Genomic DNA, 22,023 nt, shown 5'->3' with positions numbered 1-22,023 from the left:
CTTGGTGCTGTTACCACTTCCCTGGGGTTCTTCCCCACCATCCCTGTATCTCCTCAAGTGTGAATGCAAACACTGTGCCAGTTCACAGCACCGCCATTTCCACTCTCACCAAATCTGTGATTCACTTTGCAGAGACTAAGACAGGACCAGAAGGCACAAACCTTCTCTAGGTCCCACAGCGACAGACACAGCAATGGTCCATGAGATGCCATCCAATCACTGAGCAATACACAACATTCATTTCTTTATGACTCTGCCAAGCCCTTGGATTCCAGGATCTTTTTTTCAACTGGCACACATGGATTCCCATGCTGTGACATGCATGTCATTGCTAAGCAGAGCAACAGCCTTTGCTGAGAAGCCAAGCAGCTTCTTACAGCAGAAAAACAAGTCTCCAGTGCTATATCTAGAGATTCTTCCAAGCACAGAGCTGCAGATTCATTGTGGGCACTGCCTTTGCAAAAGTGAGAATCCCATGCAAAAATACCTGCCCAACATACCCCCGAAATCACATGAGTTTGAAAACGGGAGCGTCGCCTGAGGCCAGCTGTGGGGACTGGCAGGCTGCTGGCACTGCTGCAGAGGCACATCTGCATGTCAGGTACTTACTCATTCCTGCATACTTCCCTGATAAAATCTGGATTGCCTAAAGCTGGTATTTTCACTCGAGTTTCCTTATCAAGGTATTTACCACCTCCTGTCTGTGCCTTGCAGACTGAGGGTGTTAAATGCTCCCCTGTTCTCTCTGCAGTACAGGCAGCTGGAGCATGTGGGAGCTGCCCTACAGGATGGGATTCCAAACCCACCAGAGCACGCAGTGGGTGGTTGCTGGCCTGAGCTCTGTGGGACCTCACCCCCTTGGTACCTGGGATGTTGTTCTTCGGATTCTCACGCTGGCTTTCTGCAGCTCCTTCCCGTGTTTTGGGGTGTTTGCTGAGGTGCTTTCTGGTAGTCCCTGGTGGCATTCTGGAAGTCCTTGTCTCCTGTGCAGGGGTCCCTCCTGGTGCAGCTGTTGCTCAGCTCTGTGAAGAGGAGGACAGTTTGGGCTGGAGTTACCTCAGCAATAGCAGAAGTGTACACAGCACCTCAATATATGCACGTGACATTTTTTCTCTCTAAAATAAAAAGCAGATCTCTGTCTCTCTACATATCAATACTGAGCAAGGCCCGTGGTCACAAAGGCAAACTCCCCTTGGAAACTCTGAGCAATCCCTTTCCAAGAACACCCCCACCTCTCCCCCACCCACTGCTGATATCCATCACCCATTTAGCCAGTGGCTCTCACACCCTCCTCTCCCCATGAGAGAACATCACCCTGAACCCTTCCCAGGGTGTCCTTGATGGCTCTGCTGTTCCCCTACAAGCTTCATAAAAGAGGAAGAACGAGAGACATGCTCTATAACACAGTATCTTAAAAAATTATTCATTTCCTTGAGGGAAAATATTACTGGATTACCCACTGGGAAAACCTGAGCAACAGATCTGTTTCAGCAAGTATGTAAATATTTCATCAGTTTAAGAGCAACACTTGTGGGGATGGATCAGCTGGGTTGACGCTGCTTTGAGGGAGGATGTAGTTTATTTTGGGATGCTGGTTCTGCAAACAAGGCTGTCCTCAGCCCCTCCCATGACTGTTATGCCACAGGTATCAGCTTGTGTCACTCAGACTTAAAAGGAAACTTTTTGGCTAAATTCAAATGGGAAGAAATGAAATGCAATTTGATTTCAGAAATGCCACCGACTTATTTTAGTTCAAAAAATACCAAATAAGGATTTACAGACTTCATATGGAAGGATTTTCTTCTGATGCTTCCGCTCCATTTTTGAATTGCTGATATGCAGGAAAAAATCAGAATTATCACTTGGGGTAGATTTCTAATTGAAATTTCTGTCTTGACATAGGCTGGCTGAAGGAAGTGAGATCTCTTCAGATGCTTTTCCTAAAGAACTGCCCAGCTGTTACCAATCTGAGCAGAGTTGTTTAGATCCCACCACTACACACCCCCCATACTCCCCATCCATGCAGGGGTCTTGAGCTGCTGGACAACATCTAATGGAATCCAGGAAAAAGACCTCTGCTCAGTGTACATCCCCTCTGGGGCCTTTCTGGAAGATGTCACACTTGTATTTGAGGTTTCTGTCACACTTAACAGTGTCCATCCTGCTGAGAGCGCTCCCAACCCCACCAGCCAGGGAAAGCCAGCAGTCCAGGAGAGTCAGGCTCCATGGGCTGGTTTTTCCCAGCACTGAAATCAGAAGTGGTGTTAATTAGGTGCCAACTGCAATGAAGACAGGATGACACGGGCTTCAGCAGGAGCTGGCTGGGATTGTACCCTGCATCCAAGCTATGACCAGCTTTGCATCTTCCCTCTCGTTGGTACTAAGACTAGTTAAGCTAAAACCAGCTTGAGACACGGCCACTCTTGCTCTTTGTTCTCAGAATCTCTCAGAAAGTGCAATTTTTTGGAAGTGTCGAGCACCTGCCACAACGCCTGCCTTGTACCCGGCGCTGAGTGTCCAGAGCAGGGAGAGGAACAGCCCTGAGACACCTCAAGGAGAGAGAAGTACAGCAAAGCAGCTGCTTCACAACGCGCAGTTTTGACCTGTCCTGCACCCTCCAAGGACAGTGCATGAGAATAAAACATAGGGAACCATGTAGTGGGAGAGAGTAGCCCAAAAATTACTCCTGTAGTGAAGAAACCACATAATATATTCAAGATGTCAGAGGTTAGCCGTGGTGCATGTGAATCATGCTGCAAATACCTCACCTTTAACTCTACCGTCGTAATTAGATTACAAAGTTTTTATTACGGTTTTAAATTCTGCCTTTATAGGTTGCTGCCCAGCTGTGCACTTAAATCTGGTTTTATCACACTTTCTGAGCTCATCACATTTAATTCTGCCCCTACAATGCTGGATTAATACTTTAAGGGTCGCTGAAGTCAGAAGTCACTCACCCTTGCCCTACTAATGGATTCACACCATCCCTGCACGGCCCGGAGTGATGTGTACAGTAAACCAAATTTACTGTTGTGGCAGAGGGGAAGGGGCAGTGGGGCTGTTTGTTTATTTACTCCACTGCTCAGCAGCACTGCTCTGGCAGCTAAAAAGGAGAACATTCAGGTCTGTCTGGGAGAAGTGGAATCTGGCTGATTAACGGGGTACATAGACCTGATTAACGGGAACTGACCCGCTGTGCCCATCCAGGAATCACACCTTGCTGCCACACTCACTCCTGCCAGAAAGCCCAGTCCTGGTACTTTAGGTGTCCCATCTCTGATGTTTGAGTCAGCCCCAAAAGAATCAAAAAACAGTATTTTTTTTTTTCCTAAGGGTGACTTCTTGGTTGTTGCCTATCATCAAAAAAGCAGAGCAAAGCAGAAATGAAACTCTTCATCTAAACAACATTCATCACCACGTTTTACCTCAATCTGTTTTTATTCTCTGACAAGAAAAGAGCAGAGAGGCTGGTGTTAAACACTACCAAAACAAGATGAGTCATTGCCATGAAAAAATAAAGGCAAAATCATATTCTTTCTATTAATAAGAAACACGGAGAAATGAGGTGCTGAAGGTCCAAGTGATTTACATAAAGTCCCAGAGGGAGTCTGAAAGGGATCTGGGAAATAAAACTTGCTCCAGTGGAAAGGTCATTTTTCTCCTTCTTGCTGGGGAATACTTTGAACAGAACTAGGACAGACCTCAGCCAGAGAGGGACAGCAGTGACTGTAATGAAAAGTGGAGGCCAGAATTTGTCACTGAGAAATGCCATGACAATTTTTTGACCTTTGCCATTCAGTGACTAGACACATTTTTGGAACCGAGGTTAATAATCTTCAGCAATATACAACCTTTCTCCCAAGGAATGTGTGGTGATTAGGGCAAAGAATTTCACATGGTCACAAAATATCTATCTCAGAGTCCTGGGCTTATAAAATACTCTATTTCCTCCATTAATTGTGTCCACGTGGAGCTGTAACTAAGTAGCTGAAACAAATAAAACCAAAGCAATATTGTTTCCTTTTAAAATATTTCACTTAATTTGTGGAAGAGGTTTGGGCTCATTAAAACAGACCATCTCCCCTGAGAGCTTTTTCTCTTTCTACTCAGAGCCTTTGGAGCAATCCTTAGCGACGTGGACAGCAGCACAGCCCTGGCCACAGCCGCTCTCCCGCTCGGCTCAGCGGCTCCTGCCGTGCTGGCAGCCAGGGCGGACAGTGGCCAAGCACCTTCTGATGTGCCACTGCCCCGAGATCAACTGCTGCTCACTGGGATTTCCTCCTTCCAGCCCCGGCTCATTGGGAAACCCCGCTCCGTGCTCTCACAGAAAGGTGTGACTACCAAAAATCTCTCGTTTTCCTTTGGGAATGACAGTGCGTTCACTGTGACCGAGGGTGCAAGCAATGCCTGCACCTTGGCAAGGACACTCACGGCTGAAGCTGCTGTGCAGGCACTTGGCTGCTTCCTGTGGATCTCAGACTGTTCCCTCATCTTCCAGAGTAAGCTATGAATGAGTTATGGGTGACATCAGAAACCGCTGTCTCGCCAACAGACCGTGACAACTCCTTTCCCTGGGCTAATGTCAGTCACAGAACAGGGACAAAGCACACAAGGCAGAGGCAAAGAGCAACCTGCAGCAAGGCTGCCAGGCTGCACGAACAGCATCCAGAAGAGGAATGATTCCACATTCCTTTCCTGTGGAACACCATCTTTTTCTCCTCCATTGAGGTATCTTTTCCAGGTCCACTCCTCCAAAAGAAAGGCATTCACAAACATGGCTCTCTCTAAGCAAAACCAGGATAAGACCCAATGATGTCACAGACCCTTGTGAGCTCTCCCATTGCTCTGACCTGGAAAGTGCTGGTGCTGCAGTGGAACTGGGGCGATGCCAAGACCCAGGGGTGGGGGATGGAAGGATCTGACCAAAGGGGGGAAAATATGCGAGTATTTGCAAGTGTTTGCTTAGGGCAGAAGTTGAGATTGAGACCCTCCCTGTACCAGCACGTTTCACAAGGTAGTAATGCCCTGTTGGCACCAAACATCCTACCCTCTCCCGCGCTACTGATGTGGCTCCAAACTCTCATCAGGTACCTGGGACAGACGTGCTTCAGCTCTGTTTTCTGAGGGACATTTCCATAAAATTAGAATCGCTGATTCCTCTCCGAGTTTGTCCTTTACTCTTGTGGGCTCAGTTGCTCCATAGAAAAATCTAGGCCAATATTACCAGGCAACAACCAAACTACTCGTGAGGGCATTCCAGTCAAAAGGAGTTCAGAGGCTCCCCCAGTGCTGGGTCACTCCAGTTCTTCTCACTGGTTTTGTTCTCCTTCTAGGGGGGAAGCCACATCTGGAAAATGACTGGTGTCCTGCTGTTCACTATGGACACCACTGGGAACTGGCATATGGTCTTGTAAACTGTGATTAGATCTACAAAGTAAACTCTCATTATGACCTCTCTCAAGGTCTTTAAAAACACATTTCCCTAACAGCTATGATTATATCCAAATTCTTTCATTTTGGTAATAACAACATCATCCACATTTTCCTCTCTCCCTCCTCCTTTTTCTGATCATAATCTCGTTAGGCACAATAGAGAAATTATTCCATAATTCTCTTTTCTCCCTGCGGACTTGTTCTCTGGGCACAAACACTCTCCTCCCACCAGAAAAACAGTATAAACATAAACAGCTTCTCCGTTCTGGAGGAGCTGAACCTGAGGTGTGGGGCTTTTCTGGACCGTATGAAAAAGTAACTACCATCAGACTTTCATTAGCATCATCATCAGTGTTATAACTGCTTATGTTAGAGCCCCCCTTAGAGATGACAGTCAGGACCAAGGGCTGATGACTGTTCAGATGCTGTACAAACAGAACATAAAGGCAGTCCTTGCCCTCAACAGCCTGAGACGTATCTGAGCAGTGCAGACAGCGTGAGAGCCAGGACCCAGCTCCATTAACCCTGTGTCACTGCCATTCCTCTGCTGCCTTTCTGCAGGGCTTGAAGTCTCCCTTCTGCAGCCTCTGCTGGTCACCAGCACAGCTGTCCCAACCCCTCTTCTGCAGCACAAAGCCCAGGATTGCCATCGCTCAGCCCCAGCAAACACACTCTCAGTAACTGGCTGGGATGGCACTGAGGTTCTGCCCGAAAGCTTGTCCCCACCATAAAAGCCATGGGAGAACTTGAGTGGGAAGAAGATTTCTGCCCTAAGTATATTTATTCCAGAGTATAATGTTCTGCTCCAGGCAGGCAGGAAGGCACCAGTCCCAGGTGACTTCAAAAGAGCTAAGTCAGGATCACCTCTGAGCTGAGAGGGAGAGCTGGACCTGCTGACTCTGCAAGGACCAGTTTAGGAACTGCAGCACCTGGGAAAAGGCATCTGACCACAGCAGGACAATTTGGAGTGCCTAAGTCATTCCAGCATTCTCTGAGGGGAAAAAACCTACACACCTGACTGAGGGCTGTGTGTTGCCTATATCAGACCTGTAAAGAACCACGTGATGGTATTAAATATTTAAAATGCTACAATTGCAACAGAATATCCCACTCAGATGAATCACGGGAACCAAAGGGGTAAAAAAGCCCAGGAGCAGTTTGCTCAGCAACAGGGAGTGGGAGTGCAGGTCACATCTGTCCATACAGGCATTTTCTGGATCATGCTGTCCGTGTGTCATAAATGGAGACATAAATGAACGCTTGGTTTGAAGGACTGACTCATTTGACTTTGATAAGATTTTATCTTGATAAAACCCAAAATGATTGACATCTCCTATTTCTTGGGTTTAATGAGCTCATAACTGCACTTTAATTGGTTTAATTACCAGAACATAACATTACAGGTATGTAATGTAGACCTGTAATACAGAGTTATACAACATATTATACTTGCTATACATCATAAATTACAACATGTAATATAACACAGTTTTTCGTGGGAATTATTACCGGGATTATCAGTTGTGAGTGTTCAGCGACATGAATAGAAATTTCCCTTAAGTAATGTCTTTGGGATTCGGCCCTCCTTGTACAAGAACATACATCTGAGGGAAGTGTGAAGGCTGTGAAATATGAAATTATTTGCAGGCTAGGGTGGGATTTGGATCCAGAAAGCTCAGGGACTAAGTTCCTCCGAGATGTTTAGGCACCTCACTCCCATTTCAAATTTCCATGTTCACGTCAGAAATACAGTTTTCCCTCTAGCTTTTTCCAAGGCTGACTCCACGCTCACAGCATTTTCTCAATCTATTTATTGTCCTCATTTTGGAAATTACTATTAACAGAGCCCAAGTGTTTCCCTAATGCAATTGTTTAGATCTCTCTGGTGACACAGTTAGCAGCTGGGAGAAGCACCGCAGTGTGCAGTTGTGTCTTTAATTATCTCTCCATTGTGAGCAGAGATTCTCTGTGCCAAGGCAGTTATTACACCTGACAAGGACAATGTATTTACAATGGGTGTTTATACAGGCTAATTCCTTATAAAAATACCTTGACAGAAAGTGCTCCACCTGCCTTCATGTTCCCTATCGCAATTGCTAATTAATATTATTGTGCTGAAAATGATCCTATCAATTAAAACCTCTCCTGTCAGAAGTGCTGCTCCCTGCCTAGCTATGCCTAATTAACCTGCTGCTGACTCACTCCCCAGGAAGGATGTTCAGCAGCCAGACAAAGTCTGGCTGATCTGCTTCCAGTGCTCTGCTCTGTTTCACAGAGTCCTCTGCTCAGCTCAGCATGTGCCTCCCTGAATTTACCCTCTCTGTCTGCCTCCACTCCACTGCTGCTGCTGATTCAGGGTTTAAAGCCACAGTCAGGTTCCCAGTAAAATTCTCAACCATTTATCTGGTTAGCAGAGCTGACCATACACGTATTTTCACAGCCAAGTGCCACCTGATTCACTTTTCCAGTCACACTGCTTCGCATACAGCTGTAAGTGCATTCGTGCTTTGGGGCAAAATGGTTCTGCAGGACACTGCAGATATCGTGAATTTCCTGTATATTTGACAAACTAAAATGATGTTTACATTGCTGGTATAAATGAGACCTGAGCCTTCAAACCGCATCAGAGTGGAATGGTTTGCGGATCTGTTGCCTGGGCATTGTGCTGGGGACCGGGAAGGACAGTGGGAAATGGCTGCCATCAGCCCCTGACGGGTCAGGTTCAAGCAGTGACTCTGTGCTTGTGTGTAGGTATGCAAGGATACAAACAGCAGTCTAATGGGATTGTCAAAAGGACATTACTCACCCCTCGGGAGGCCAGGCCGCCTCTTCTGCCAAAGAGCTCCCGCGTGGCTCAGCTCAAATTGCAAAACCTCCATGTTCTCCAGTTTCTCATCTGTTACAAGAGAGATAATTACAGAGGTGCTAAGAGGATAAATGTAGTACAGTCTGGGAGGTGCTCAGCAAGAGCATGTAAGATAGATGGGGCATGACTAGTTGCTCCTGTCTCGGGGCAAGCCTGGGCTCTGCAATGACACGGATGGGGCTTCTGGCCAACCGAGAAACAAGTCGCGTGGCCAAGGGGGCTGGGGGAGGGCTCTCAGGGTACGGGGTTGTCCTCACTGGGTTTGCTGCAGAGCAGCCACTGATGTTGGACTCTGAAGCTTCCTTGGGCCTTTCCAGTAATCAAAAAATCATCAGGATACCGCTGGAGGACCCTATTTAAATTATATTTCTGGTGTCCCTCCGTGCCACAGCAAACATCACGAATCACACGGAGGGGAAAAAAAAAAACCCAATCTCCTATTTTCCAACTCTCCAAAAAAGACCAGCTTAGAAAGAGGAAGAGCATTCCTGCTGGAAGCTGCTGTTTGCTCATCCCAGCTTGCTGGGCTGTCCTCGGTGACAAAGCTGTTTGCCACATGTTGCTCAGTGGCACCACAGCGATGATGTCAAAGCCAGCGCAGCGGGGGGACCCATCCTGCCAGCCCAGCACGTGGGGGCTGCGCACAAGGAGACAGGATCTGAGGAGAGAGCATGTCATGGGTTGAGCCTCTTTTCCTTGGAACCAGCTCCGCAGTGCGTGTTACAGATTAAATTCGAGGCAAAGGCAAGGAAATCTTGTGGAGGGGTGGCAAAGTAAGAAACCACATGCCTGTACCTTTGGGCAGATAAGGCATCCAGGCTGCTCCTTCTGGAGATAACCAACAGCAACAAAAACAAAGAGAGAAAGGGAAATATATAAAACTTAAAAACCGAATGTATCTTCCAGTGTACAAAATGAACCAGTGAATCAAACAGCCTAAAGGAAAAGGAAGAGGTATGGAAAAAACAAGACTTTTATACCCCCATGAAATCATAGGAGTCTTGTAAAGAGAGGGAAAGGAATTATTTGTTGTCAGAGAAGTGCGAGAGTGACGCTGTGAAATGAAGCAGGTGATCAGCCCACTGTGCCTGGGCATCTTCAGCATGAACCAGGATTAAGGCACTGCAAAAAATGTTCCACTCAAGCCTGTTCCCAAAGCATGCCAGGAGGAGCATCTTAACTCCCAGGTCTCCCTCTGTGGCAATCCCCTTCCTCTTCCTGTGTTTGGAGATGGGCTGGAAGACCGCCAGGATCGACCGTAGTGTACATCCCTCCCTTTATGGAAATACTTGTTCCTGTCAGGGACTCCATGGGAGCTCAAGGTGTGCAGCCTCTCACTGGATCAGCACTTGTCATTGCCACCGGGAATGGGGATAACAACAATAGGACAGGGAAGAAATAATAATGCAACTTCCTTCCAACCTTGAGGTCTGCATGTGTTGGGACAGCAAGGAATCCACAGGGCACTTGGATCCTGTCTTCTTTGAAGCAGCAGTAAAAAGAAATGGTTGGTAAAACATCAGAACAACCATATATGTGTGTGGTTAACAGGCTAAATATAAGGAATACACATCTCTTCCTTTGAAATAGGCTGTTTTGCCAAAAGGGGATCGCTTAGCAAAAGAAGAATCTTTTTTTGAGTGCACTCTGCTTTGAGGGGAAAACATCCAAAAGAAAAACAAAAATGCCAAGAGCACTGCAGTTGTGCCATCTCAAAATTTACAACATGAGGCATTTGGCTTTGTCACCTTCAAGTTTTCACACAGATTGTTATGCAAGACCGTGGAAAGCAGGAATGGAGACAACAGGGCTCACTTTTCAGGAGGGAAGGTGGATGAGGAATTTTTCTTCTGGAGTGATTCTTACCCTCATAAGTCAGATTTCAAAATTCCTTCTTGTCAGGGGTTCCATTTGGAATATTGCTATTACCCCCCGTCACATCTCCTGGTGTGCCAATCCTCCCAGAGCCCACAGCTCATAGCTCTGGGAACTGAGGAGCAAGGAGGTGATTTTTGTAACTTACCAAAGAGCATCCCTGGCAGCACCAGTGATGAGCTGTATATTGCGACTCTGTGATCCACAGCCCGGCCAAAAAAATCCCCTTTTCTACTCGGTTTTGAGCCAGCCTGGGTAATGACAAGGAGTCTTTTGTTGCCCTGTGAGGAGCTGTTTGTTGGTCCAAGCTCACTTTCTCTCATTAAGGAGGCAGCGAGGGGGGAGCGGAGGCCGATCCCAGCGGGAACACGTGTCCTAGGTTGGCCCATCTGCAGAATAATCCTCCAGGCCAAGAGCTGAGTCTGGGATCAGCTACATGGCGAAGTTCCCTCGCCACGGCAGCCAGAGCAAGCGTGGTGACAGTTATGGGCAGGGAAACCGAAATGTTCTGGGGAGGAAGGGCACAGGCAGCGACAGCAGTGGTAGTGGGCTCAGTAAGGGCAGGAGCTGGTGGAATACATAATGCAGCAAGGTGGTACTCTCAGAAATCTAGGACTTGCCAGAGGAACAAATGAAATCAGCCAGGCTCGTGATTTGGTTTGATTGCTTCCAAACCCATCTTTAATCTGAGTTCTTTTCACAGTCATCACAACTGGGCTTGCATGAATCTTGGGGCCTAATCCTCGTCTGGTGCAAGCTGGAGTGAATTCATCTAATTCAAGGGAGCCTCGCCAGTTTACATCAGACTGTGGTTATATTTAAGTGTAGGTCATTTAGAAATATGTAAATACTTATTTCCAGCTATACTTTTTGAATGAACCAAATAAATATGAAACCTACCAGGATACAGAGTATCCCAGAGTTTTGTTTTCTTTTTTTTTGAAGCCATGGGACAAATATCCCCCGTGCTGAATCACATCGCAATGCAGGAAACCCAAGGATGTCAAAACCAGTCAAGGTCTCAGTGGAGTACTGCCCAGTCCATCCTTTTCCACAAAGGGATATCCAGAAGGGTGCTAGGCTTCTTCCAGGCTCCCCTACTGACTGAGGGGGTGCAGCTCCCTTGAAAGAAATGGGACCCTTCCAGATTTTCCCAGATGAGGGTTTGGCTGTGGGATTTAGACAAGTCCTGGTCTGACAGTCTCCTGGAAGAACTGGGATGAAAGATGTATCTGGAAGCAACAAAGCTCTGACCAAACCCTGGGTCCTTCCTCACCTTTCAGAAGTGGTCAGCCTCAGCTTCCAGAAACCCTCCCCAGACTGAATTTTGCAAGGAGGAAGGCCAGCCATGATTTACCTCGGCGCAGGGGTGGGCTGGGTCTGAATAGTCCCCCCGTGCAAGAGGGAGCACAGAATTCAGGAACTGTTTCTGATTCTTCATCTCTAGTGACAATTCTGCTTCCCACATCCTAATTTCTAGCCATGGTGAGTTGTTTTGACCTGTACCCACAGGAACATTCTCGACTCATGGGAGGAGTCACAAAGTAAGGAATGGAAGCATTTCCCCAGGGAGGAGAGACTATTTGTAAGTTTAAGACGAAAAAAGGCGATTACCTGGATTAGATGTAGTTCAGTAGGTCAGAAGCAGCAGCAGCAGCAGCTCCCTGAAAGACAAAGACAAAACCCCATTAGCAGTGGTTTCTAGCGAAATAAAGTTTCAAACCCAGGGAGGACCCAGGCACCAGCAGCTCTTTCACTGCCTTTTAGCAGCAGCCTCTAAAACCCTCAGTGCAAAGGTCCCCAAAAAAGACCAAAACCTCTGGGTAATACCTGAGTATCAAGAGAATGTGCAGTATCACCTAATGAAGTCCTGAGTAAGAGAAATTCCTGTTTTATCTCCGTGCTTTGTTGTTGCTTTGTTTTTTTAACATCCTTTGCACTTGAGTAATTGTCTCCCTTAGCAAACACGGTGCACGTAACGTATGGCAGAGGCAAAAGAGCTGTATTAAAAGCCATAATTACTGCAGTTTAACAATTAGTAGTTCTATTTGCAGATGTTTTGAATAAGATTTATGGTATGTTTTCTAATTTTAAATTTCTAATTAGGGGAAGAAGCTTAGCCCTGAGTATTTCTTCTCTAAAAACTTTACACTAATATACAGTATAGTTTTGGTCTGTAGAGAGGGATACAAAACCAGGAAAAAAACATGCAGGAAGAAAAGGATAAGGTTTTTTTTTGTGTGTGTGTGTGTAAGCAAAGTTTAAATGGAATAATTAAATTTACCATAATCAATAAAATGTGTGAGTCGAGTTTATTGAAGTAGCTATTTCCCATTGCATAATTTCCCTGGGGGACTTTCATTTTTAATTCAAAAATAAAAAAATAATAATTAAAAAAAACAAACCCCTGAGCAGTTACTGTAAATATGCCAGCATATGTGTGAGGTTAAGAAAAGCACGAGCCTACACCCAGGAATCAAAGAGGGGCTTACCACTGCTTTGACACTAATTGTAAAAGCTGAACATTTTCTAGAACCATAATCAAATCTTAACTGCCATGGGGGACTCATTGAGCAGCTCACAGTAATTCTAATAAGATGCAGAGCCTTTCACCTTTAGGTCACCAGTTCAAACCCACTTTGGGTTGGTTAGTAAACAGAAGGTAAATCCGAGCCCGGTGAGTGCCAGAGCACCGACAGGAGATGCCAGAGCAGCAGGGGGAAAGGGTTTTCCCTCCCTTCCTGTGTCATCCATGCGTCCCACCGGATTGACCTGGCCACCTCCTCAGGGGACTCGCCTCATCTCCCTCAGCCTCAGATTATCCCTTCTGGAAAGAGGATGGGAACCTGCCCTTCCTCCATTTCAGCTGGAGCCTCCCCAGATGCCCCATCACACCCCCACCCAGAGACCCCGATCTCGCCACCGCGTTTTTCAGCACTGCCATAACGCCCTTCCCAAGAAAACATAAACAGTGACATCACCTCTGTCCTACTTCCACCTACACTATTCCTCTTAATTAATGGGTTCATTTACTTGAGCACCACATGGAGAACAGAGGGGTCACACAAGCAGTTGAGAACACCAGGCCCCTGCCCTGGGCAGCACAACAAACAGCTCTGCCAACACCGGCAGCGTTGGGAACCCAAGCCAAGTCCTCGTCTTGGCACTTCACCTGGATTCAGGTGGAACGTCCTGCATTGCTCTGAGCTGCTGGGACAGGAAATCACAGCTCCAGCTGAGGCCCCCGGCACCACCAACAGCCCTAAAGTGCCTGAAGTTCTGTGGCAAGCACCCCATGTGCTCCCTGCTACACCAAGGCCTGGATGGGTCCGGCTCTACTGCATCTTCCTTGCTGATGCCATGAATATTGGTGTTCCCAGCTGGGCAAATACCAAATGACAGCTACATGACCCAACCAGCCTGAGGATAGAGTGGCCACCACCGTGGCAGTCTCCTCCTGTGTCCCTCAAACACACGTGTGTGGGGACGATCGGAGGCTGCTTTGCAGAACGCAGCTGTGGGATGCGGCCCCAGCCCTCTGGCTGTGACGGTGTGCACAGTTCTGTGCACGTGTGTGAGTGGGTATAACAGTCCCAAGCCTTAATTGTGTCCAGTGTTACTACAGCTGAGGAGTCGAGGAGCTCTGAGGAACAATTCATTCATTGTCCTCTACACATCTGGGGTAATGTTTCCTCCTTGGATTAGCCTGTACCAGCGTGTTCCCTCTCTGCTCACCACAAGCTACCAGTGCCAATTTCCCTCCATGGCTGCTCCAGTGACAGCTGTTTACTTGGAAGCTCATGAATTTGATATATGGGTGCTAGCCACAAATTAATGGAATACTTTCCAGATGCGATGTCTTTAAATATTCAAACAATAAGCCAAAAGCAGTGAGTTGTTCTGGCCATTTTTTCCCCTCTTAGCTCTGGATGTCCCTCAGAGAAGATGTAAACACAATTTCTTGTGCCACTGACCAGAATACTTCGATGTTTGAAAGGTGAGCAGCAGCATGAGGTGCTGGGTGGTAAATGTCACCTGAAGCCAAACCCAAAATGGCCAAAAACCAGCAGAATAAAGCAAAAGGAAGTGTCAAGGTTGACCCATAGGAGGTTGCCTTTCCAGCCAGGGGCTTCATGTGCTGGCCTGAACTCAGGTGAGCTGCACAAGCTCCAAAGGGTGGCTCCCCAAAACAGCTCCAGAGGCTCATCTGGAGTATTCCAAAGCAACAATAACAGCCTGCTGACTACCTCTTAAACCTCTTCTTGCTAGCTTTCCTCTAGAAATCCTCCTCGAGCAGAGGAGTTGATATTTAGCCCAGAAATGGGGACAAGACCTGCCCCAGCTGTGCCTTCCTCCACAGCCCAACCCTCAGCAACGGCACCGCTCCTGTGATCTCAGTTTGCACCGATATTCACCCTAACACTGAGGACTGGCATGGAAACAGCACCCGAGGGGGAAGATCAGCACACAGAAATGGACAAAATTGCTGTGGGGCTGGGGTACTTTGGGCTGTTATCACTTCTGCTGGAAGCTGACAACAGGTCAGGCTGAAAGCTGTGGGGAAGTGGAATGGCTACACCAATGATTTACACCGCGGCAGAGCCCGGGCCAAGACGTGTAGCTGATTTCTTGGCCAACTTACATCACTTTTTCTTCCCTCATTGCATTTTCTTTGGCATTTTCTTCTTTGCATTTACTGATTTTCCTCCACTGAAATTTAACATGATCTGGACAGTTGAGCCACCAGGATATGGGTTTTCTATCCAGTAGTTAAAGGGAGGAACCTTCCTACATACTTTTATCTACTTAAAAATGCCAACAAACATGAGCTGTGGCCTTAGATTGGAGGAGGGCAGGAGAGAGCTCCAAGAAATCCTGTCTGAATTTGAAACCAGTTCAAGCCTGAAATGCTGCCTGTTTGAAGGTGGCTCCTTTATTCCCTCCAATGTTGGTATTAATTAGAGAATGAAGAGTTATTAGTTATAATCAACTTAACTGAATTGAAAAATTCAAGCTCATTACCTTAGAGGAGGAAAATAAACATCATTTTACAAGGTTTTTAAAGCAACAACGGTAATAACAAACCACCCCAAATTCTAGTCCACAGGCAGAATGGACATCTTCTAGAAAAATATGATTATTCCCCCACCCACCACCGTCAAATTTAGGGATTTGTGGAATATGGGCCTTGCCTAAAGTTGCTTGGCAGAAATCCTCACGTTAAGTTCTCATTTAATGAAATCATGTGGTAGTAAATCAAACACAGAAACAGGAATAAGTAAATCCACCACATCCTTTGAAAAAAGTACGGTTGGACTCCGTCAACCCAAGTTGCCTGGGCAATGAATTATCTGTTTTTGTCAACTAAAAAGCAATCAATCCACCTTTCTGCGTGATTTCCTAATCTTCAGTCCCAAAGCTGAGCCAAGAGGCAGCACAAAACAGGCAGGTCACCTGCAGAAAGAGCTCCTGAAACCTGCACTGAATGTTACATGAGAGGTGGCAAATGAGTGTCAAACAACGAGAGGAAAACCAGGCAGGAGAGTGGGAAGGGCAACACCAGGATCATGAAAACTGGAATCTAGTACCTACTGAAGCCAGCAGAAGCCCTTCACAGAGCCATGGTTTTCTCCATGCCCTTTGTGCTCCCACCTGCTTCAGAGCCAGGCAGAGGTGCTGGGTGGACTTTGTCTGCTGGGAAATTCATTATTTGGTCCCACAGAATCCAGGCCTGCTGAAACGACAATATTTGCAGACAACGACTGATCTCTTCTCAATTATGTTTCCGTTTTCTCTCCTGTCTTCCCTCGCCTTCCCCAGAAAATACATATTTGAATTTTGGTGCCCAAAATCTCTATGGGAAAAGTAGGTTCAACAAAATTTTCAAAATTTTCTGCAGGAAACTTAGATATCTGGAAAGTCACAACAAAAAATGAACATTCCTTGTCAACATTTGCCTTACGAGTACAAAACCATGGATTTCACTCTATGATACGTCCAAGAAAGCAAAAAGATGTCCAAGGAGAGTGACCTGGTTGAAAGCAGTTGAAAAATGCACTTTATCAGATCCTGGGTGCCCATTTTGATCCACTCAGATCACTGTCCAACCCATGACTGCTGCTTGAAATTAATTTAATCCATTTTTGGATCCATTATCGCTTAAGCCTTGTGATTCATCACAGCGAAATCAACGAGAAAGGAACTTCTCCGAAATCTCAGGATTTCTCGGAATCCCCGTCCGAGCACTGTTTAAGAAGATCTGACTCTGTAATTAACCATTTCTGAGGGAGTTAAAAAGTATAAACAGCTTAAACCTGGTATTTTTACAACCTTAATAAAACCAAAGGCGGCATTTACTGGGTAGAGGTTTTTAGGACAAGGGAAAGGTCGCTACAGCAAAAGGGCAGTTGCTGCAATTTTTAACAAACCCGGTGGTGACTGCAGAGCAGAAAGGTGCAGGTTATTGCCATAACAAAACCCAGCACATCCATGGCGTGCTGCCTTCAGCTAAAGGCACTGCTGGAGGGATCCTTCCCAGCTATCCAGAGCATTCCCTGCTGGGAGGAGCCAGCAGTGTGTGCTCCTCCCGGTGCATTTGCTTCCTTTGTGGCCCAATTTCCAGAGGTAAAGGATAACCTGAACTACAGGCAGGCTTTATTTAAACTTTGGTCTTTATGCGAACTATTTGTTATTTGGGCTGAAATTTTCCCTCTGGTAATTTCACAGACCAGTTTAAAAAAGAAAGAAAAAGGGACACATATTCTGAAATTAGCGAATATTTTCATTCTTATGCCAAGGAATGCGTTTGTTTATTTAAATTTGAAATTCTATTTGTTTTCAAATGCCTTTCCTTTCACTCAACAAAGGTAAACTCCAAGGCGGCACATTTGGGGCTGAACAAGTGCTACTTTTTCATTGTGATTTTTCTCTTTTCCCTTTATTTCTCTTACTGAAAAAAAGAAAAAAAGAAAAAAAAAAGAAAATCGGGGAAAATCCTCTGCTCCAGCACTACCTCTCCACAGAAGGTGCCCTGCTGTTGCCATGAGTTGCTGTGCCCTGTCAGACAGGGATTGGGACCCAGGCACGCATTTATCCCATTTCAGACAGGGATTGGGACCCAGGCACGCATTTATCCCATTCCAGAGCAAAGAAGAGGTGAACTTGGATGGAGCCTTTGGAGCTGAGTGACCTCCTGCTCCTCTGGCAGCAGGAAGGGGAGCAGCCACGAGGTTGGAAGTGGCCGCCGTGTAACTCTACCCATGTCGAGCTCCGGAGCTCTGCTCGCAACGAGCACTACATTTTATGGCTCCTGCAGAATACTGGGGGATACTAATTTTACAGGTGCATTCTAGCAAACTGCAGTCCCTAATATCAGAATGCCATTAAAAATAATGCACTCCTTATGCCCAGGCAGTTAATTTAATATTAAATCAATAAAACATTTACTGGAGCTGGTCAGGGGCCTGGTTGCTGACAGCAGACTCAGCTCACGGCAACAAATGTCTCCTCACCCTTCTCAGACAGCTGCTGGTTTATTGTAGAAGACGTCTTTGGTCCTGACAAATAGCCTCCCTAAGCCCTAATGAGTGCAGAAATTCAAAACATTTGTGGGACATTTATTAGCAAGAAAATGCACCGGCCCTTTGGGAGATTTGGATCGACGGCAGCAATCGTCCGTGGGCCGAGCTCAGCCCAGCTTGTGCAGGGAACACAAAATTACTTTCTTGGCTACAGGGAAGGAGATTGTAGCTCTTTCCAGTTGGTTTCATCTCTTGGATATGGAGGCTGGGGTGGGAGCTCTCCCCTGTGCTGAGTTTTCACTGGTGGAGTCGTTTTACAATCCACCAGGTTCCTGACAAAATCCCGAGATGGCAGAGGCCACTGGGATGGGATCCACCACATCCCATCTGGTGCTGAGCATGAGCAAACCACCTGGTACAGTCACCTTTCCCTCTCCGTGGTCACTTCCAAATTAACTCAAGCACAAAACACAGGATTTTGCACGCATGCCTGATGAGCAATGTCCTACAAGTGACATTAAGAGGTAAAATTAGGGAATGGTTTTGATGTTTTTGGGGGTGTTTTGTGTGTTTTTTTTTTTTTTAAATAAAAGAATAGAGGTCAACTTTTTATCAAGAATATGAGTATCAAAACAAGACTTTTACGGCAACTGCAAATATACACGAAGTAAACAAAACAACCCCAAACAAAACAACCCTAAACAAAACAACCCAAAACAAAGCAGAAAAAAGAGAGAGAAAAATGGAAAGAACACCCCAAAAAGTATCAAAACAGACAAAAAATGGACCAAGCTCCCAGAGAGTAGCAATCTGGCACGTCTGTATGAAGAACAAGCAGATATCTTCTACCCAAATGGTATTGTGTGGAAAGTCCAATTATCTGAGAAGTCCCTGCACAGGCTGTTTCCCAGCATTGTTCTCAGAAGGCTGGTTCTGCCCCGAGCTGACAGAGCTCCAGGGACCCACAGCCACCATCCTTCACTCAAGGAAGCCGATTTGGGACGCTGACTTCCACAAGAATGGAATCATGCCCTGTTTGAGCGCACTGCCCCCCAAACCTCTCCCAGCAGACTCGCCTCCTCCAGCAGCAAGGACACAGGTGCTGGGATGGCTGGTGGAGGAGGCTGGTCCAGGCAGAAGGTGCCTGCCTGGAGGACACGGTGCTTCCTGTGCCTTCCCCAAGCCCTGAGCACCTGGGACAAGTCAGGGCCTGGCCCAGCTCTGACTTGTCCCGACACCGCTGACGTGATGTGTGGATGAGCCGCCGCTCTTACAGGAACGCTTGAGCTGGAAGCCACAAAGCCAAGCCCGGTCAGAGTTAATACTGAGCTCAGGCCCTAGGAGCTTCCCTCAGACATCAGCATTCCAGCACATCTAATAGGAGGAAAACAAATTTCATGCCATGAAAGCAGAAATCTGGGTGAGGTCTGGGAGCATAGTTAGGATGTGGTTTTCACAAGCACTCAGCGCTGGCTTAACTGCTCTGATTGCAATCCGGGGGTAAGAAAGTCCCACTGACTACAGCGGGAGCAGGATTAGGCCAACCCTGAGTGGTTTTGAAAATCCCACCCTCAGCTTTTATATAATGTAGAAAATAAGAATCACATGCCAACCTTCAGAGGGGAAACCGGCCCATTAAAATGCATATCATTATTTTAGCCAACATTTTTAATTTGAAGATTTGTGGCACCGACAGATGAGGCCTGACGATGGCTGGGGAACGCCCTCCAGTTGGGGAGGGTCAGACCTCTTTAGAGAGAGGAGTGTGACACCAGGGACATCACAGGGCCAGCTGAAAGGAACTTGTTGATGCTCTTCTCCGTTAAAAAAAAAAAAAAAAAAAAAAAAAAAAAAAAAAGAGTATTTTCAAAAACCGAAACATATTTGTTGGGATTTTGGTTTTTTGAGGGAAAGAAGTACTTTTCACCGAAAGGACCAAAGTCTCCTACCCCCATCTAACAGCCCACTTTTATGTTCTTGTGTTTGTCCTGATTTACGACAAAAGTATCTCTGTGGCTGGAAACCAAACAGATCTCGTCATTCCACCCTGCCTTTGGAATGAAATGGAAAGCGAAATGGAAAGCTTTGTTCACCAGAAGCCTTTGGAAGGTCTCCTGTGTGGCCATCACAGTCCTGCTGGGATCAGAGGTACCAGGTGGGACATGGTGGGATGCAGAGCTGAAAGGGTAGGATTTTCTGCACTAATCTGGAACACGTTATTCAACAGCCCATATTCCAAGCGAAAAGGAAGAGTAAGAAAAAAGCACTGTTTAAAGGCTGCAAACCCCCAAGCTGTTCCCTGAAGGAGGAGCACATCACCATTTCCTTGGGAGGTCTCTATAGGAAGCAGAGAGCAAGGAGGTTTCCAAAGGCTCTACATCTTCCTGAATGTCTCACAGAGACAACCACCTTTGTTTGTCCTCAGGCATGACGTGAGGGTGAGTCAGGAATGACTCACAAAGAGGACAGACTCGAGAAGCTCAGGCAGAGGAAGAGGACACCCAGGACACGGAGGTATCGGGGGGAGAGGCTGCTGGGTCTATTCACCGGTACCAGTAGAGCACAAGCAGGGCCATCACCAGCACAGATGGAGGGAAATGGCCAGCAACACGTTGCTTTCTTACCCCAACATGCTCCAGGTGAACGTGGGACCTCCCCACGTGTCCAGAATGGAAAGTGCTGTCACATTAATCCCAATGCTGTCAGCAGAGTACTTATCAACTGATGTATCAGCTTGGGATAAAACAGTGTTGCTCTGGAGCAACACATTTAAGTTCTCCCAAATCCCTGCTGGTCTCTCTCTGCCCTGCCCTGGTCCTACACACACTGATCATAAGTGTTTTGGGGATGCCCTGGCACATGAGATGCGACCCCAGAGGCTCGAGGCTGCTGGGGAAAGGATGCCTTTATCCAACATTTTTGCCACAGCAGAGCCAGGGAGCTCTTGGCCGGGTCCCTCCACTCTTTCTCCTGCTTTATTTGCACAGATGTTTTTGCCAAGGCTTGTCATCGGCCTGGGGAGGGGGCAGTTGAGAAAAAAATAAAAACAATAAAAATGACCGAACAAGTTGAAGAAATTGCAAACAGTAAATCTGGCGCTCGCTAGGCCGAGCCCAATAAGTTGCTGAGGTTGTACTTTTCAGATTCGGTTTTAGGCTCTTGTAAATTTTCAGTTATTTTTAACCCACCTTTCTGAGCGAGCCTAGGAATGAGAAAGTAATTGTTTCATCAACTCGGGCTGTATAAATCTCCTTGGGGTTTATTATTTGCTGTTTCATTTTACTGGCACAAGAGCTCCTAGGAAAGCACAATAACCTCCTCGTTGATTTACAGCTCTTGGGCAGGCGCACGCTGAAAACCCGGGCGCGCAGCACCTGAGCAAAAGCGCCCCGAGTTAATTGAAAAGCTTCAGGAAACTGGAATTCCTTGCAGTGATACTGTCACATGCGTCAGTCACCAGATGTAACTCCAATTTTCTGCTCTCATAATAGGAATCCAGTTGATATCCCCAGAAATAAAAGTCTGCAGCCAGAATAACAGCACATTTATCACGGGCAGGTTTAAGCCCTGCACGAGGGCTGCCCTCGGCACTGGGCTTGGTGAGTGCGGGAGGTGCTTTTTGGTTTCTTATTTGAGCAAATACCTGCAGGTACAGACACACAGACATCTGTATCCTCCAAGGAAGCCTAAGATTAGGAAAAGGATGTTGCCTCTGGAGAGTTACTGCCACTCCCTGTGTTAAACATCACTGCCCTCATTCCTTTTTAATCTCTGTTCTTCCACTGACCCCACATCTCCATCCTTCTCTCTCACACACAGAGTTTTCCTGCAGTCCTGACCTGCGACATTCCTTCCTGGTAAAAGGGATGTTTTCCAAGTGGACTGCTGCCTTTGGGGAGCTCCACCATGCTTCCTGGAGAAGAGTTGGAAATCTCCCCACAGAGGAAGCACAGGGAATGGCATTTTTTTGGCCAGATTTAGAGGCTTCCAGATCAGGCAACTTGCACGCTTCCCTCAGCAGGTCTTGTGTTTTGTCAAGACAGAGTTTGTCATGTCTTGTTTAATCTGCAAAATACCCACCTTCATGCCCTGAGATTTCTCCTGCCAATACGGAGCATCCCTGAAAACAAGGCCACTTGGTTTCCAATACATAAGAAACAGGTTCTGCATCTTACTTTTGTGAGAGTTTGTCCCAGCCTAGAGGTTCCCTCCCTGGTGTACAGTGTCCCCAAAGGGAATGTGGTTGTCCTTGTAAAGCTGGCAGGCACTTGTCTAATGTAAACATTCCCAGGGAGACTTTACATACATTAGGGTGAAAAAACCCCTTTG

General features: G+C 46.7%; 1 long non-coding RNA gene across 1 annotated transcript; it reads right to left on the bottom strand.

Moving 5' to 3' along the window:
• Positions 1-766: 766 nt before the first annotated feature.
• LOC114065072 lies at positions 767-11,826 on the bottom strand. The gene is made up of 3 exons (XR_003572864.1): positions 11,789-11,826; positions 8,240-8,329; positions 767-1,022 (listed from the first exon to the last, which is right to left on the bottom strand). It is a non-coding gene; the product is annotated as an uncharacterized LOC114065072 (long non-coding RNA).
• Between the last annotated feature and the right edge of the window lie 10,197 nt (positions 11,827-22,023).

Source organism: Empidonax traillii, unplaced genomic scaffold (assembly GCF_003031625.1).
Source record: "Empidonax traillii isolate 1590-97213 ecotype Southwest subspecies unplaced genomic scaffold, ASM303162v1 scaffold614:size843888, whole genome shotgun sequence".
NCBI lineage: Eukaryota > Metazoa > Chordata > Aves > Passeriformes > Tyrannidae > Empidonax > Empidonax traillii.
The sequence above is the reverse complement of the archived record's forward strand: the minus strand, read 5'-3'. Positions and strand labels throughout refer to the sequence as shown.